General features: G+C 37.2%; 1 pseudogene; it reads right to left on the minus strand.

Moving 5' to 3' along the window:
• Positions 1-7,481: 7,481 nt before the first annotated feature.
• Positions 7,482-8,356, minus strand: LOC143670712 (uncharacterized; annotated as a pseudogene).
• Positions 8,357-16,897: the final 8,541 nt, after the last annotated feature.

Here is a 16,897-nt window from a genome sequence, read left to right on the forward strand (position 1 = left end):
TATGCCTTCATGGATTGGGGGCAGATGTGACCTGGCTGCACAGGTCAGCACTCTCTCAGAGCTGGGAAGTGTGACTGAGGGCTGTGCGCATGCACAGTTCTAGGACTTCTGTAAAGTGTGATTCCCAGAGCTGAATGACGTGATTGGGGGTCTGTGCACATGCATGGGCCTGGGAGTGCTGTAAATAGATGCACAGAGGTCAGAGCTCAGGCAGGGCAGAGTGAGGCTGTGCAACTCTATGAGTGGGTGGGGGGGTGAGGGGTGAGACAGGAGTAGCTTAGGTATGGAGGTTAGTGTCTGCAGCCTTTATGTGCTGGCAATATCCTACAGGGAACAGGGAGGGGGAGGTAGTGCTCAGGAGGGGTGCAGGAGAGGTGGGTTGGGCTGCACTTGGAGTGGGGGTGTAGGGCAGGTACATGCACTGGGGGCTTGTGGGTGGGGGTTCCTGGAGCACAGGGAATGGGAGCAGGTGATGGGGTTCAGGTGCGTGTGGTGTGGGGTGAGTCGCCGGTAATGGGGCTGTGCTGGTGAGGGTAATGTGCCCAAGGAACATGGCCTTGCTTACTTCCTAGTCCAGGTCTCCCGTCCGTGCACTCCCATGGACTCTGCAGCTCTGCACCTCCATGCCAGGCTCCAGCTTTCTGCCTCTCAGTTCCTCAGCCTCTGCAACCAGGGCTTCTCCATGTGATGTAAAAGGCTCTCCCAGGTCAGCTATACTCCTGAATCACCACCTTAGTAGCACTCCTGTCCCTTCTCTAACTTTTCCATGGAGCAGGGCTAATCTTGAGCTACTCTATTCTGCCATCTTCTCTGAAGTCCTGTTCAGTGTCTTCATTTTTGTAACCTAGGTTAAATTTTTTTCTTTCATCTTTAGAGATGCCATTATACTCTTCTGGCATGCAATGTTCCTTATAAGACTATTATTATTCTTATCTTTGCTTCACTATACATAGTATTTTTTCCTTTGGCTGCTTTTCTTTACTGCTTTTTGCTGCTCTTTTTCAGCAATTCAATTATTATGTATTTGTGTGTGGGTTTCTTTCTCTTTTTAAATTTCCTTCTCCCTGAAGTTTGTTGTGTTTCCTGTATATGTGGCTTTAGAGTTTTCAACACATTTAGAAAATTTTCAGTCATTAATTCTTCAGATGTCTTTTCTGTCCCCCATTTCTCTTCTCTTTTTCTAAGACTACAGTTATATGTATAGCGCTTACTTGAAGATGTCCCCTGACTCACTGAGGCTTCTTCATTTTTTTCAAACTTCTTTTTTTTTGTTGTTTTATTAATTAATGGAAAAAAAGAAATTAACCCAACATTTAGAAATCATACCATTCTACATATGCAATCAGTAATTCTTAACATCATCACATAGATGCATGATCATCGTTTCTTAGTACATTTGCATCGGTTTAGAGGAACTAGCAACACAACCGAAAAAGATATAGAATGTTAATATAGAGAAAAAAATAAAAGTAATAATAGTAAAAACAAAACAAAACAAAACAAAAACCTATAGCTCGGATGCAGCTTCATTCAGTGTTTTAACATGATTACTTTACAATTAGGTATTATTGTGCTGTCCATTTTTGAGTTTTTGTATCTAGTCCTGTTGCACAGTCTGTATCCCTTCAGCTCCAATTACCCATTATCTTACCCTGTTTCTAACTCCTGCTGGACTCTGTTACCAATGACATATTCCAAGTTTATTCTCGAATGTCGATTCACATCATTGGGACCATACAGTATTTGTGTTTTAGTTTTTGGCTAGACTCACTCAGCATAATGTTCTCTAGGTCCATCCATGTTATTACATGCTTCATAAGTTTATCCTGCCTTAAAGCTGCATAATATTCCATCGTATGTATATACCACAGTTTGTTTAGCCACTCGTCTGTTGATGGACATTTTGGCTGTTTCCATCTCTTTGCAATTGTAAATAACGCTGCTATAAACATTGGTGTGCAAATGTCCATTTGAGTTTTTGCCCTTAATTCCTTTGAGTAGATTCCCAGCAATGGTATTGCTGGGTCGTATGGCAATTCTATATTCAGCTTTTTTTTTTTTTTTACATATCAGAATTTTTTTTTTACATGTACAATCAGTAATTCTTAATAACATCACATAGTTGCATATTCATCATTTCTTAGTACATTTGCATCGATTTAGAAAAAGAAATAAAAAGACAACAGAATAAGAATTAAAACAATAATAGAAAGAAAAAAACAAAAAAAACAAAAACAAAAAACCTATACCTCACATGCAGCTTCATTCAGTGTTTTAACATAATTGCATTACAATTGGGTAGTATTGTGCTGTCCATTTCTGAGTTTTTATATCCAGTCCCGTTGTACAGTCTGTATCCCTTCATCTCCAATTATCCCTTCTCTTTTTTTTTTTTTTTAATTAACGGAAAAAAAGAAATTAACCCAACATTTAGAGATCATACCATTCTACATATGCAATCATTAATTCTTAACATCATCACATAGATGCATGATCATCATTTCTTAGTACATTTGCATTGGTTTAGAAGAACTAGCAACATAACCGAAAAAGATATAGAATGTTAATATAGAGAAAAAAATAAAAGTAATAATAGTAAAATCAAAACAAAAACCTATAGCTCAGATGCAGCTTCATTCAGTGTTTTAACATGATTACTTTACAATTAGGTATTATTGTGCTGTCCATTTTTGAGTTTTTGTATCTAGTCCTGTTGCACAGTCTGTATCCCTTCAGCTTCAATTACCCATTGTCTTACCCTGTTTCTAACTCCTGCTGAACTCTGTTACCAATGACATATTTCAAGTTTATTCTCGAATGTCCGTTCACATCAGTGGGACCATACAGTATTTGTCCTTTAGTTTTTGGCTGGATTCACTCAGCATAATATTCTCTAGGTCCATCCATGTTATTACATGGTTCATAAGTTTATCTTGTCTTAAAGCTGCATAATATTCCATCGTATGTATATACCACAGTTTGTTTAGCCACTCTTCTGTTGATGGAGATTTTGGCTGTTTCCATCTCTTTGCAATTGTAAATAATGCTGCTATAAACATTGGTGTGCAAATGTCCGTTTGTGTCTTTGCCCTTAAGTCCTTTGAGTAGATACCTAGCAATGGTATTGCTGGGTCGTATGGCAATTCTATATTCAGCTTTTTGAGGAACCGCCAAACTGCCTTCCACAGTGGTTGCACCCTTTGACATTCCCACCAACAGTGGATAAGTGTGCCTCTTTCTCCGCATCCTCTCCAGCACTTGTCATTTTCTGTTTTGTTGATAATGGCCATTCTGGTGGGTGTGAGATGATATCTCATTGTGGTTTTGATTTGCATTTCTCTAATGGCCAGGGACATTGAGCATCTATTCATGTGCCTTTTGGCCATTTGTATTTCCTCATCTGAGAGGTGTCTATTCAAGTCTTTTTCCCGTTTTGTAATTGGGTTGGCTGTCTTTTTGTTGTTGAGTTGAACAATCTCTTTATAAATTCTGGATACTAGACCTTTATCTGATATGTCATTTCCAAATATTGTCTCCCATTGTGTAGGCTGTCTTTCTACTTTCTTGATGAAGTTCTTTGATGCACAAAAGTGTTTAATTTTGAGGAGTTCCCATTTATTTATTTCCTTCTTCAGTGCTCTTGCTTTAGGTTTAAGGTCCATAAAACCGCCTCCAATTGTAAGATTCATAAGATATCTCCCTACATTTTCCTCTAACTGTTTTATGGTCTTAGACCTAATGTTTAGATCTTTGATCCATTTTGAGTTAACTTTTGTATAGGGTGTGAGAGATGGGTCTTCTTTCATTCTTTTGCATATGGATATCCAGTTCTCTAGGCACCATTTATTGAAGAGACTGCTCTGTCCCAGGTGAGTTGGCTTGACTGCCTTATCAAAGATCAAATGTCCATAGATGAGAGGGTCTATATCTGAGCACTCTATTCGATTCCATTGGTTGATATATCTATCTTTATGCCAATACCATGTTGTTTTGACCACTGTGGCAAACTTCTTTTTTTTTTTCTTTGTGTTTTAGTTTGGGTAGTTTCTATTGTTGTGTTTTCAAGTTCATTAATATTTTCTTCTGTGTTGTCTACTCTGCAGCTAATTCCATCTGTGCATTTTTCACCTTAGTTTTTTATTGGAATTTCAATATGGATCTTTAAACATATCTTTCATTTATCTTCTTATTGTGCTTATGCTTTCCTCTCCCTTCTTGAATATATGGAGTATTTTATTTATAATAGCTGTTTTGAAAATCCTTGGCTACTAAATATGTCCTTTTGTTCTGTTTCTGTTAATTGATTTTCTTTATTATGGTCAAATTTTTCTGCAAATTTCATGTATGACTGTTTGAACTACAGCCAGTTATTTATTGTCTTCCAGTTCTATAGGTCAGAAGCCCAGGTTGGCACAGCTGTATTGTCTACTTAAGCTCTCATGGGGCCAAAACCAAGATATCAGCTGGCCCAAGTGCTTATTTAGAGACTGGGGAAGAATCTGCTTCCAAACTCATTCAGGTCACTGGCAGAATTCATTTAGTTGCACCTTTAAGTCTGAAGTCTCTTTTCTTGCTGGCTGTGCCAGTTTGAATCTATTATGTACCTCAGAAAAGCCATGTTTTAATCTTGATCCAGTCTCAGGGGAGAAGCTGTTTCTTTTAATCCTGATTCAATACTGTAGGTTGGAAACTGTTGATCAGATTATCTCCACAAAAATGTGACAAGCTCAATTGTGGGTGTGACCTTTTGATTAGATGGAGATGTGACTCCATCCATTCCAGGTGGGTCTTGATTAGTTTACTGGAATCCTTTTAAAAGAGGAAACATTTTTTTTTATGAAATCAAATTTCAGTTTATATACTTATTTTATAGTATAAAAATGAAAGAATATTTAATTGGATAAGATAAATAATTTTTAAGGATATAACAATATACATTGTAATGTTACATATTACTCTGTGATAAATTCTAGAATGGAAATACAATGTAAACATGCATTTAAAAAGAAAAAGAATAAAGTAAATTTTCCAATATTAGGGAAAATTTTTATGCAAGTATTTTTCAAATGAATGACAGTATCAACCACAAAAATATTCAAATTATAGAAAATACGTTTAAAACAATAGCAGACCAATTTTAAAAATTAAATACATATAATTTTACAGGAAATTATATCATTTGCAACAATTTAAATCAACTTAAAAGTTTAGATGATAATAGAATAATTTTCCAGGGTGATCTTAGTTTCTGAAATGTTTTAAGTCATGTTTTACGACTTCTAAAAGAGGAAACATTTTGGAGAGTTAGAAACAACGGAGCTGACAGGAACTTCATAACAGAGCTGACATAGATACCAACACTTGGAGAATAGAGACATGGATATTTGGAGCTGCTTGGTGCCCAGCAGACATTGCCATGAGATGTTAAGTAAGCCAGAACCTGGAGAGAGCCAAGGGAAGCCAAGAGATGAAAGCCAACCCTGGGGAAGCAAAGTGAAGGACCCCCACAGGAATAGAGGCTGAAAGCACACAGCCCAGAACAAGGGACCAGTAGATGCCAGCCACATGACTTCCCAGCTGGCAGAAGTGTTCCTGACCCATCAGCCTTCTTTGAATTAAGGCATCTTTCTCCAGATGGCTTAGTTTGGACATTTTTATAGGTTTAGAACTATAAATTGTAACTTATTAAATTCCTCTTTTTAAAAGCTCTTCCTGTTCTGGTATATCACATTCTGGCAGCTTGCAAACTAACACATTGGCTGACAGCCTAGGGCCCCTCTCAGTTTCTCAAGGCCACCTGCATTTTTTGACACTTGACCTCTTCATCTTCAAGTCAGACATATTGTGTTGAATCATTCTCACATATGGGATCACTCTGAGTTTCTCCTCTGCTGGAGAAAATTCTCTGTGCAATATGATTATATTGGGTCCACCAGGATAATCTCCCTTTTGATTTACTCAGAGTGAACTGATTAGTAATATTAATTAATCTGCATGATCCCCTTTGCCATGTAAACATTATATAATGATGGGCATGTTGCATGTTACCATACCTTATTCATAGGCCTCAGGATTAGTCCAGGGAATCCGGGGCATCATTTTGGAATCCCATTAATACGATGTTAATTTTTTATTGGATACCAGGCATTGTGAATTTTAAGTTGTGTATACTAGATTTTTTTTGTAATCTTTTAAAGATTCTTGAATTTTGTTCTGGGATACAGTTAAGGTATTTGGAGACAGTTTGATTTTTTTGAGGCTTTTTTTTTAAGTTTAAGGGTTTTATTTTCAAAGTCTTTTAAAACAAATCCAGAAGCTTTACATCAGCATGATACAGACTGTAGCCTACTTTTGTATTTACTGCACAAAAGTGAAATTTGAAACTCCTATAACTAAGGAAAGTTACCTAACTACTTTGCATATAACATGGAATCACTGACTGCATAAGATTACTATTGCAGTAACAATAACACAAATTTATTGGTTTTATATATCTTGGGATCAAATAAAAAGTACATTATCAAGTAGATTTGTCTTATTTTAAAAGTATATGAAGGTCAATTTAGAATGGTCAATTTAAAATGTACTTCCCCCTTTTACCAACATTGAGCCTATAACATGAAAAGAGTGGAAAATTGAAAGTCAGGACAAAATATAACTTTCTTTCAGAGATGGACTTAGGATAGACAGATAGCACTCACTGATGTTGTGGAATAAATTCTTTCAGGGAAAAAACAAAAAACAAAAAATCCTCCCAAACACCTTATGGAAAAAGTATACAACTCTATTTCAATATATGCTGCTCTTCACTCACTGCCAAGGACAGTTTTATTTGGAATCTTCTGTTTCTGTAATTAAAGCCTAATCAGCCACCAAAAAAGATTAGTGCATATATAACCTTTCCAAGTTAAACAAAATCCAAAATAATTTACCCACAAGGCTTAAAGGATTATCTATTTTCAAATGTTCATTTCCAGGTGTAACTATAAGAATGCTAATTTGTCATGTCAACAAACAAGACCATACATAGATCCATCATGTTGGAGGATTTTAATAACATTTAGGATATTCCTGCCACAATTAACATGCAATCAGTGCATTCCCTACATGGCTGTATTATGGCAATGAATCAAATTCTAGAAATACTATAAGTGAACTTACTTAATAAAGGAAATAATATAACATAAACAATCTATGCCTGCTGTAAATGCATGCAACTTTTCATTTTTGTTATCAGCAGGACCAAGATAGTAAAACTGTTTGGTTATTCGATCAGATTTCACCATGACAAGAACCGATTATTCATGTACCATTTCCTACAAGTTTTTGATGTAAGTAATACCAATATCAGGAGTTTTATAACCATTTATAACTCAGAGCTGTACACGTCTAGGTATGAGTTGAACAAATACAACATTAAGAAATCATATAAAGGAATGACATTGATGCATGTATACAGTTGGATTCTTTGTAGAGGATATTCAGTCACTCATATCCATGTCTTCTTCATGATGATCATCCCTATTCACTTTGGATTCTTTTAGTGAATCACAAGTTCCCCTTTCCACAGAACATTCATTTGTTTTAGGGGAATCTGCTTCTGTTGGTTTCTTCTCCTTTTTATCTCTTTCACTGTTGTACCCCTGTTCCTCTTCATCATAACCTCTTGTAACCTGTTTTACATCTTTATCACTCTCTGATTTTCTTTCCCAATCTTTTCCCTTATCTTCACTCTTCTTCTTTTTACTTGTTGATCATTCTCTTTCATTTCTGCTTCTTTCTTTGTCTTTATCTTTCTTCTTCTCTTTTCTATGTCTCCTAGGGGATGGTGAGTGAGACAATTTTCTTTTAGGACACCTGGGCTTTTTAGGAGATCTTGCTCCACTCCTGCTTCTTCTTCATTGTCCCTCTCTCTACTTGCATTTCTAGAATGTCTGGCTGTACTAAAACTTTTTGGTGGTGTTTTAGAACATTTATTTTCTTTGTCTTCTTTCTTTTTGTCCCTGTTTTTTGATATGCTTCTTGACCTTCTACCTCTTTCTCTGGAATGAGATCTTCTCTGTCTAGGACTTTTGGATTGTTGCCTACTCCTTGATTTGGAATGAGATCTTCTCGATTTGCTTCTTGATCACCTGTATCTAGAAGATGAGGGAGTTCTTCCAGAATGTAATCTTGACCTTGAATGCCTTTGTTTTTCTTCCTTCTTATCTGCTTCTATAGCAGCAGAAAATAGGGACTGTGCTTCTTGTACTCTTTTCATAGCTTCCTCTATTTCTTTAACTGAGGTATTTGATTTCAAACTTGGTGAAACAATACCAGCAGCTACATGATTCAACTTGGGATCAACAGTATTCATTAAGCTTCAGCAATTGATCTGTGGCAAGAGACTGAGAGTTCAAGTTTGCTCCAGGAAGCCCGAGTGCAGCAAGGGCAGGATCAAGAGTAGGAGCTCCCAAAGCAGACAATGGAACAGTGCCAATCTGGGTAAGTGGGTTAGGAGTAGGCAGGAGTCCACCACCAGGCAGAAGACCTGTCACTGCATTAGCTGGTGCCTACAGAGACAAAGCCTTAGCCTACAGAGACAAAGCTGGTGCCTACAGAGACAAAGCCTTAGTCTAATCAAAGCCTGTACTTGATTTTTAAGTCATGAACCAAATGTAAGCAAGCACAGTTGGTTCTCCAGGGGTGTTGCTCTCAACTTTCAAAAGCTGTTTTATGAACAATGATTCATGTTGGCTGCTTCATTTCTGCATATGGTACAGCTATCATAGCTCTGTCAATGAATACAGTGTTTGTCAGATGCTGTGCCACAACTGCTGAGTCTGGATCATGGAATAAAAGCAGACATGGGAGGAGACTGGCACAGTTGAGTCACTGAGTGAAGTAATCACAGGCCACAAGGCTGGCATTGGCAACAGAAAGGGCTCCTCTGTCCTAGAGCCTCAGGTGCTGATGATGACGACATCTGGACTGAGGCTTATTTTTAAGATTTCTTAAGTGGGACCCTAGTCTGGGCCTAATTTGACCTCATTACTGAGGCAATGGCCTTCTGAGGACTTTACTTAATCCCCTATTAGGAAGGTTTTCAATTCTACTGTTGAACATGTAAGAGTTGAAACATATGGGAACATGAACTCTGAGCTCTGCTCCTTTCATATTGCAACTTCCAAGCTGCGTAGTACTCATCTGAATACTCAAAGAGCACCCTTTGCAGATCTCTGGGACTCTTGCTGTATGCTGTGAGAGTTCCCAGGCTATTGTGCAGGGGAGAAAGTAAATTTGGGCAGTTGTAGAGCTCATATAGCTTGTTTTCCATCTCTCAGATCACTCACTGTCTGCTGCCTAGTATTTTCAAAACCATAGTTCATGGTTTCATATATTCAGTCTTTTTCATTTTACTTTTTTTTTTTGGTCATTTCAGGTAGGAAGGTAAATCTGGCCCTTGTTACTCTATCTTGGCAAGATATGGAAGATCATATAAATGGAATAATACAGTATGTACTCTTCTGGCTTCTTTTGTAAGTATTTGCAGTTTGCTCTTTATTAATTGCTGGTATTATTACATTGTACTTTTTTTTTTTTAGAACAACTCCACTTTATTTAATTTTACCAAGTGCTTTGGGAAACTCCAACTTAGGCAATTGTGAGATGATAAGAAAGCACCATTTCCACATTTATATATTTTTCTTTTTTAAAAATGTCTTTATTGACAAACAAAAACATTCTTAACATATGAACAGTCCATTCTTGGTATATAATCAATGACTCACAATATATCATCACATGGTTGTATATTCATCACCATGAATTTTCTCATTTTTTAAAGGCTGCATAGAATTCCATCGTACAGATATATAATTTATTTAACTGGTTTCCTATTGATTTACATTTATAAATTATCTCTAGTCTTTATGACAAACAGTACTGCAATGGCCATATTGAATGTACATTTGCAGATGTGAGATACATTTAGGGTAGATACCTAGTTATGGACTAGTTGGGTCAAAGGATATAGCATTTTGAATTTTGATAGTGATTGTCAAACTTTTTGCCAAAAGGGGAGGCCTAGCCAATACTCCCACTGAGTGGGTGCCTATTTCTCAACCAGCCTGTTATGGTTAAGGTGCTCCCTTGATTACTTAATTAGCTAACAGTGTAACAAGACCTTCTCATAAAGCTTCCTTCTATATCCATGCCACAGTACTGCCCCGGAGGGGAGGTTATCAGCTAGCAAGGGTCTCTGATCACTTTAGAAGTGACTTCCCTTGAATGCCATCCAAAGCATGTGGCCTAATACTGAATTGCATTTATAGGAAGAAATACCAAGGCAAGATTTCAAAGTGGTAGAAACCTTGAAACTGCAGAAACTGCATTTCTTAAGTGATGTAATTAAATCACTTTACAGGTCTTCAGGGATTAATCCAGATTAGAAATATGCAAACATTCCTAACCTCTTCTGGAACTAAGAATGCACCTTTCAAGAGAGTAATTTTTTGGCAATGTTAGAAATGTTACTTTATTGTAATCTGAACAAAATATTTCTCCAAAGGGGATATGAAGTCCACATGGTCTAATGGGTATTTTGGTGTCTTAAAGTTTTGCTCTTTCAAATTTAATGGTGTGAATGTGCACTAGGAATGCTTTAATAGGTTAGTATGACCCAAGTAGTAATCATTGTTAATTGACTTAAGACATTGGAAAAAGTAGTATATGTATGTGTCTGCATATGGGAATAAGTGTATAATGAGTATAATGATATAGACCTTGGAATCCAATCATGTGAGTGTAAATCCTCGTTTTGCCACCTACCAGCTGTATCATCACAGATAAGTTATTTAACATTTTTGGGCTGCATCTGTAAAACAGAGATAACACCAGTACTTTCTTCATAGAGTTTTTTGAAAGAAATAAATGAATTTATTTAATAAAGCAACTAGCACAGTGCTTGACATATGGTAAGCTGCCCCAAACTATAAACAATTATTATGTTTGCATAACCCGTGTCTTTTCATTTTTTTCCAGAATGCATCAAGTAGAATAATCAAAACTCTATGAGATGATATCCTAGTATATGGTAGGATTTGAAACAGTGTAAGCTGTCTTCTTCCAGCAAACCCCATAAAACCTTCTAAGAGCTATTCCCAAAACAAGGAGAAGCAATAAGAACACACACACACACATTTAACAACAATGAACAAATTTCTGTAAACATAGTTTAACCAGGGACTCAGAGAAATGTCACCTTGGCAGTGAAAACTCCAATGTAACCAAATGCTAGCTAGCTTGGTTAACATGTGACTAAGTAGTTTGAGGGGTGGGGCTAGGGCCACAGCTGGAAGCTGGAGGAAACTGACAGGAAGTAAGGAAGTGTAAACAGTCAAGGGTCAAAGAACACAGTCAGGCTAAGTAAAAGTGACAAGAGAGGAAATGGCTTTCAAGTGAGGTTTCTATAACTATCTCCCTGTAGACTGTGAGCAATTTGAGAGCAGGTGGCCCATGTAGTAATCATCTCTCTAGCTTCTGTAGCCTGGAGATGACTGAGTAAATATTTGTTGATGGAATTGAATGGAATTAAAATTCAACATGCCAAGAATGGCATCAAGAATTTCAAGAACAGGAGAGAACAGGCAGAGTGGATTCCTACAGGGAGTCTGGGAACAGTCTCCCTAAATGCAGCAAAGATATATGGATGGATGCACTGAATTGGCAAAACATCATCAGAAAAAAAAAAAGATAGCAAAAACCTATATAAAGAAAACTACAAAAAACTGCTAAAAGAAATCACAGAAGACCTAAATAGATGGAAGGGCATACCGTGTTCATGGATTGGAAGACTAAATATAGTTAAGATGTCAATCCTACCTAAATTGATTTACAGATTCAATGCAATACCAATCAAAATCCCAACAACTTATTTTTCAGAAATAGAAAAACCAATAAGCAAATTTATCTGGAAGGGCAGGGTGCCCCGAATTGCTAAAAACATCTTGAGGAAAAAAAACGAAGCTGGAGGTCTCGCGCTGCCTGACTTTAAGGCATATTATGAAGCCACAGTGGTCAAAACAGCATGGTATTGGCATAAAGATAGATATATCGACCAATGGAATCGAATAGAGTGCTCAGATATAGACCCTCTCATCTATGGACATTTGATCTTTGATAAGGCAGTCAAGCCAACTCACCTGGGACAGAGCAGTCTCTTCAATAAATGGTGCCTAGAGAACTGGATATCCATATGCAAAAGAATGAAAGAAGACCCATCTCTCACACCCTATACAAAAGTTAACTCAAAATGGATCAAAGATCTAAACATTAGGTCTAAGACCATAAAACAGTTAGAGGAAAATGTTGGGAGATATCTTATGGATCTTACAACTGGAGGCGGTTTTATGGACCTTAAACCTAAAGCAAGAGCACTGAAGAAGGAAATAAATAAATGGGAACTCCTCAAAATTAAACACTTTTGTACATCAAAGAACTTCATCAAGAAAGTAGAAAGACAGCCTTCACAATGGGAGACAATATTTGGAAATGATATATCAGATAAAGGTCTAGTATCCAGAATTTATAAAGAGATTGTTCATCTCAACAACAAAAAGACAGCCAACCCAATTACAAAATGGGAAAAAGACTTGAACAGACACCTCTCAGAAGAGGAAATACGGATGGCCAAGAGGCACATGAAGAGATGTTCAATGTCCCTGGCCATTAGAGAAATGCAAATCAAAACCACAATGAGATATCATCTCACACCCACCAGAATGGCCATTATCAACAAAACAGAAAATGACAAGTGCTGGAGAGGATGCGGTGAAAGAGGCACACTTATCCACTGTTGGTGGGAATGTCAAAGGGTGCAACCACTGTGGAAGGCAGTTTGGCGGTTCCTCAAAAAGCTGAATATAGAATTGCCATACGACCCAGCAATACCATTGCTAGGTATCTACTCAAAGGACTTAAGGGCAAAGACACAAACGGACATTTGCACACCAATGTTTATAGCAGCGTTATTTACAATTGCAAAGAGATGGAAACAGCCAAAATCTCCATCAACAGAAGAGTGGCTAAACAAACTGTGGTATATACATACGATGGAATATTATGCAGCTTTAAGACAAGATAAACTTATGAACCATGTAATAACATGGATGGACCTAGAGAATATTATGCTGAGTGAATCCAGCCAAAAACTAAAGGACAAATACTGTATGGTCCCACTGATGTGAACGGACATTCGAGAATAAACTTGAAATATGTCATTGGTAACAGAGTTCAGCAGGAGTTAGAAACAGGGTAAGACAATGGGTAATTGAAGCTGAAGGGATACAGACTGTGCAACAGGACTAGATACAAAAACTCAAAAATGGACAGCACAATAATACCTAATTGTAAAGTAATCATGTTAAAACACTGAATGAAGCTGCATCTGAGCTATAGGTTTTTGTTTTGTTTTGTGTTGTTTTGTTTTGATTTTACTATTATTACTTTTATTTTTTTCTCTATATTAACATTCTATATCTTTTTCGGTTATGTTGCTAGTTCTTCTAAACCAATGCAAATGTACTAAGAAATGATGATCATGCAGCTATGTGATGATGTTAAGAATTAATGATTGCATGTGTAGAATGGTATGATCTCTAAATGTTGGGTTAATTTCTTTTTTTCTGTTAATTAAAAAAAAAAAAAAGAGAAGGGATAATTGGAGATGAAGGGATACAGACTGTACAACGGGACTGGATATAAAAACTCAGAAATGGACAGCACAATACTACCCAATTGTAATGCAATTATGTTAAAACACTGAATGAAGCTGCATGTGAGGTATAGGTTTTTTGTTTTTGTTTTTTTTGTTTTTTTTTTCTTTCTATTGTTTTAATTCTTATTCTGTTGTCTTTTTATTTCTTTTTCTAAATCGATGCAAATGTACTAAGAAATGATGAATATGCAACTATGTGATGTTATTAAGAATTACTGATTGTACATGTACATTGAAATGATTTCTAATTGTTTTGTTAATTCTTTTTTTAATTAATAAAAAAAAAAAAAAAAAAAAAGATAGCAAAACATTACAGAAAATTTGGAGAAGCTGTTTCTAATCATATCTCCTTACTAACAACCACTGTCACTTTTGCTTATTTCCATATAGTCATTGTACTTATGTGTAGTACTTTTCATCCATTAATTCATTCAACAAATGTTTATTGAGCACATTTGCCAGGCGTGTCCTGCACGTGGTGATGCATGGTTGCAATCAGAGCTTGCACACCATTTTCTACTTCCTGTAGCATAAGCCAGCATTTTCCTCAGTGTGTTTTGCTGAGAAAAAGCTGACTGTGACAAAAATGTTTCCATGATCAAGTAGGCTTGGGGAGAAGTGGGGCGAGATGTCAGCATAGTGAGGTGTGGAATTTAGTTCATCCTCTATAGCAGCTAGAAAATAGCCAGAAATGGTACAGAACAATTGCTAGGGGAACATCAGTGACTGAACACACAGTGTACATAAGTCTGGACCAGGTGGAATGGCTGAAATCCCACATAGAACTTGTAAGCCCCAAGCCACCGAGACCAATGTCCCTCCCACAGGGGCAAAGCAGGCTAGTCCCCTGAGGGGGAAGGAAACAGACTTTACTAGTAGCAAGGGCTTAGCTCAACTAAGCTCCAATTGTGGAATTAATTAATAAATACTGACAACTGAAAACAGGTCTCTCAGAAGAAATAAACCCGGAGTAAGAACTAAAGGAACTAGGAGTTTTCACCCTGGCATAGAGTGGGCAGGGCTGAAGGAAAAAACAAAGCAAAACAAAACAAAAAACACACAGAAAAACAAAGGCTTTTTGTTTTGGACAGCACAAAATACTGGAAAAGGGCTTGATCCCAAGAAAAATGGGCACATAGAGCCTGAAGATACATAGAGCCACATACCAACTCAAGCTCTTGATTGGCAAACCCAAGGAGCAGCTGTCTGGCTCTAAAAAGGCTTTTGTGCTTTTTTTTTTAAAACTCCTTAACAGTGCAAGCACTTTCAGGCTCCAGCACTGCCCCAGGCAAGGGCTAGCCTAACCCATGTCTGAGAGATGAAGTAAGTAGTCAGGTGAAAGGGATTATTTCCCTAAAGGTTGTATCTTCCCCAAGAAATGGGGTTGGGGTTCAGCTCAAGTGGAATCCCTCCTTCAAGGAATTCAGGCCCCAAGGGCTGGAGAACAGAAGCAATGAAATCTTACATACTACCTTATCTCTGTCTCACCCACGCACCTGGCAGGGAGAGTCTGCTGTAACTTAAGGCAGTGCATCACTTTAAACTGGTGAGAAAGGGTGAATAGACAAGCACCAAATGCTGGGCTGCATGGAAAAAGCACAGTCTTTTTTTTTTGTTTGTTTTTTATTAATTAAAAAAATTATAAGAAAGAAACACAAACATTCTTAATATTTGCTCATTCCGTTCTACATATATAATCAGTAATTCACAATATCATCACATAGTTGCATATTCATCATCATGATCATTTCTTAGAACATTTGCATCCATTCAGAAAAAGAAATAAAAAGACAACAGAAAAATAAAATGAAAGAGAAATAAAATTATACATACCATACACCTTACCCCTCCCTTTCATTGATCACTAGCATTTCAAACTAAATTTATTTTAACATTTGTTTCCTTATTATTTATCTTTATTCCATATATTCTACTTATCTGTTGACAAGGTAGATAAAAAGAGCATCAGACACAAGGTTTTCACAATCACACAGTCACATTGTGAAAGCTGTATCATTATACAATCATCATCAAGAAACATGGCTACTGGGAGCCAGCTCTACACTTTCACGCAGTTCCCTCCAGCCTCGCCATTGCATCTTGGATAACCAGGTAATATCTACTTAATGCATAAGAATAACCTCCAGGATAACCTCTCGACTCTGTTTGGAATCTCTCAGCCATTGACACTTTGGCTCATTTCACTCTTCCCCCTTTTGGTCCAGAAGGTTTACTCAATCCCTTGATGCTGGGTCTCAGCTCATTCTAGAGTTTTTCTCAATCCCTTGATGCTGAGTCTCAGCTCATTCTAGGATTTCTGTCCCACGTTGCCAGGAAGGCCCACAACGTGGAGTCATGTCCCACATAGACAGGGGGAGGGTGGTGAGTTTGCTTGTTGTGTTGGCTGGAGAGAGAGGCCACATCTGAGCAACAAAAGAGGTTCTCTTGGGGGTGACTCTTAGGCCTAATTTTAAGTAGGTTTGACCTATCCTTTGTGGGGTTAAGTTTCATATGAACAAACCTCAAGACTGGGAACTCAGCCTATAGCTTTGGTTGTCCACACTGCTTGTGAGAATATCAAGAATTCAACTTGGGGAGGTTGAATTTTCCCCTATTCTTACCATTCCCTGAAGGGGACTTTGCAAATACTTTTCCACTCCCTGATCAAATCACTCTGGGATTCATCAGGGCATCAGCTGGACAAACCAACAAAATCTCATGTCCTACCCAAGGTTCCATGTATTTATGTTGTTCAACCAACTATCTACATAAGTTATATTAGGAGATGCACTAGTCAAAATAGAAATTTTGTACCAAATAAACATTTTTTGCTTTAGTCTCACACATAAGTTGAAATTTTAAAATATTAATTGCCATCTATTTTCAGCACCCTGCAGTAATGACATTCCTTTGTTCTTCCTCATGCAGAAACATTTTTAAAATTTGCACATTTATTCACTATCATTATACACTCTAGGCATTCCTAGATTACACCATCTCAGTCTTTATGATCTATCTTTCTTTCTGATTTCATTTATGCCCCCAGCCCTCCTCCCTCTATCATTCTCACATGCAGCTTCATTCAGTGTTTTAACATAATTGTATTACACTTAAGTAGTGCTGTCCTGTCCATTTCTGAGT

The sequence above is a fragment of the Tamandua tetradactyla genome, chromosome X, assembly GCF_023851605.1.
Source record: "Tamandua tetradactyla isolate mTamTet1 chromosome X, mTamTet1.pri, whole genome shotgun sequence".
NCBI lineage: Eukaryota > Metazoa > Chordata > Mammalia > Pilosa > Myrmecophagidae > Tamandua > Tamandua tetradactyla.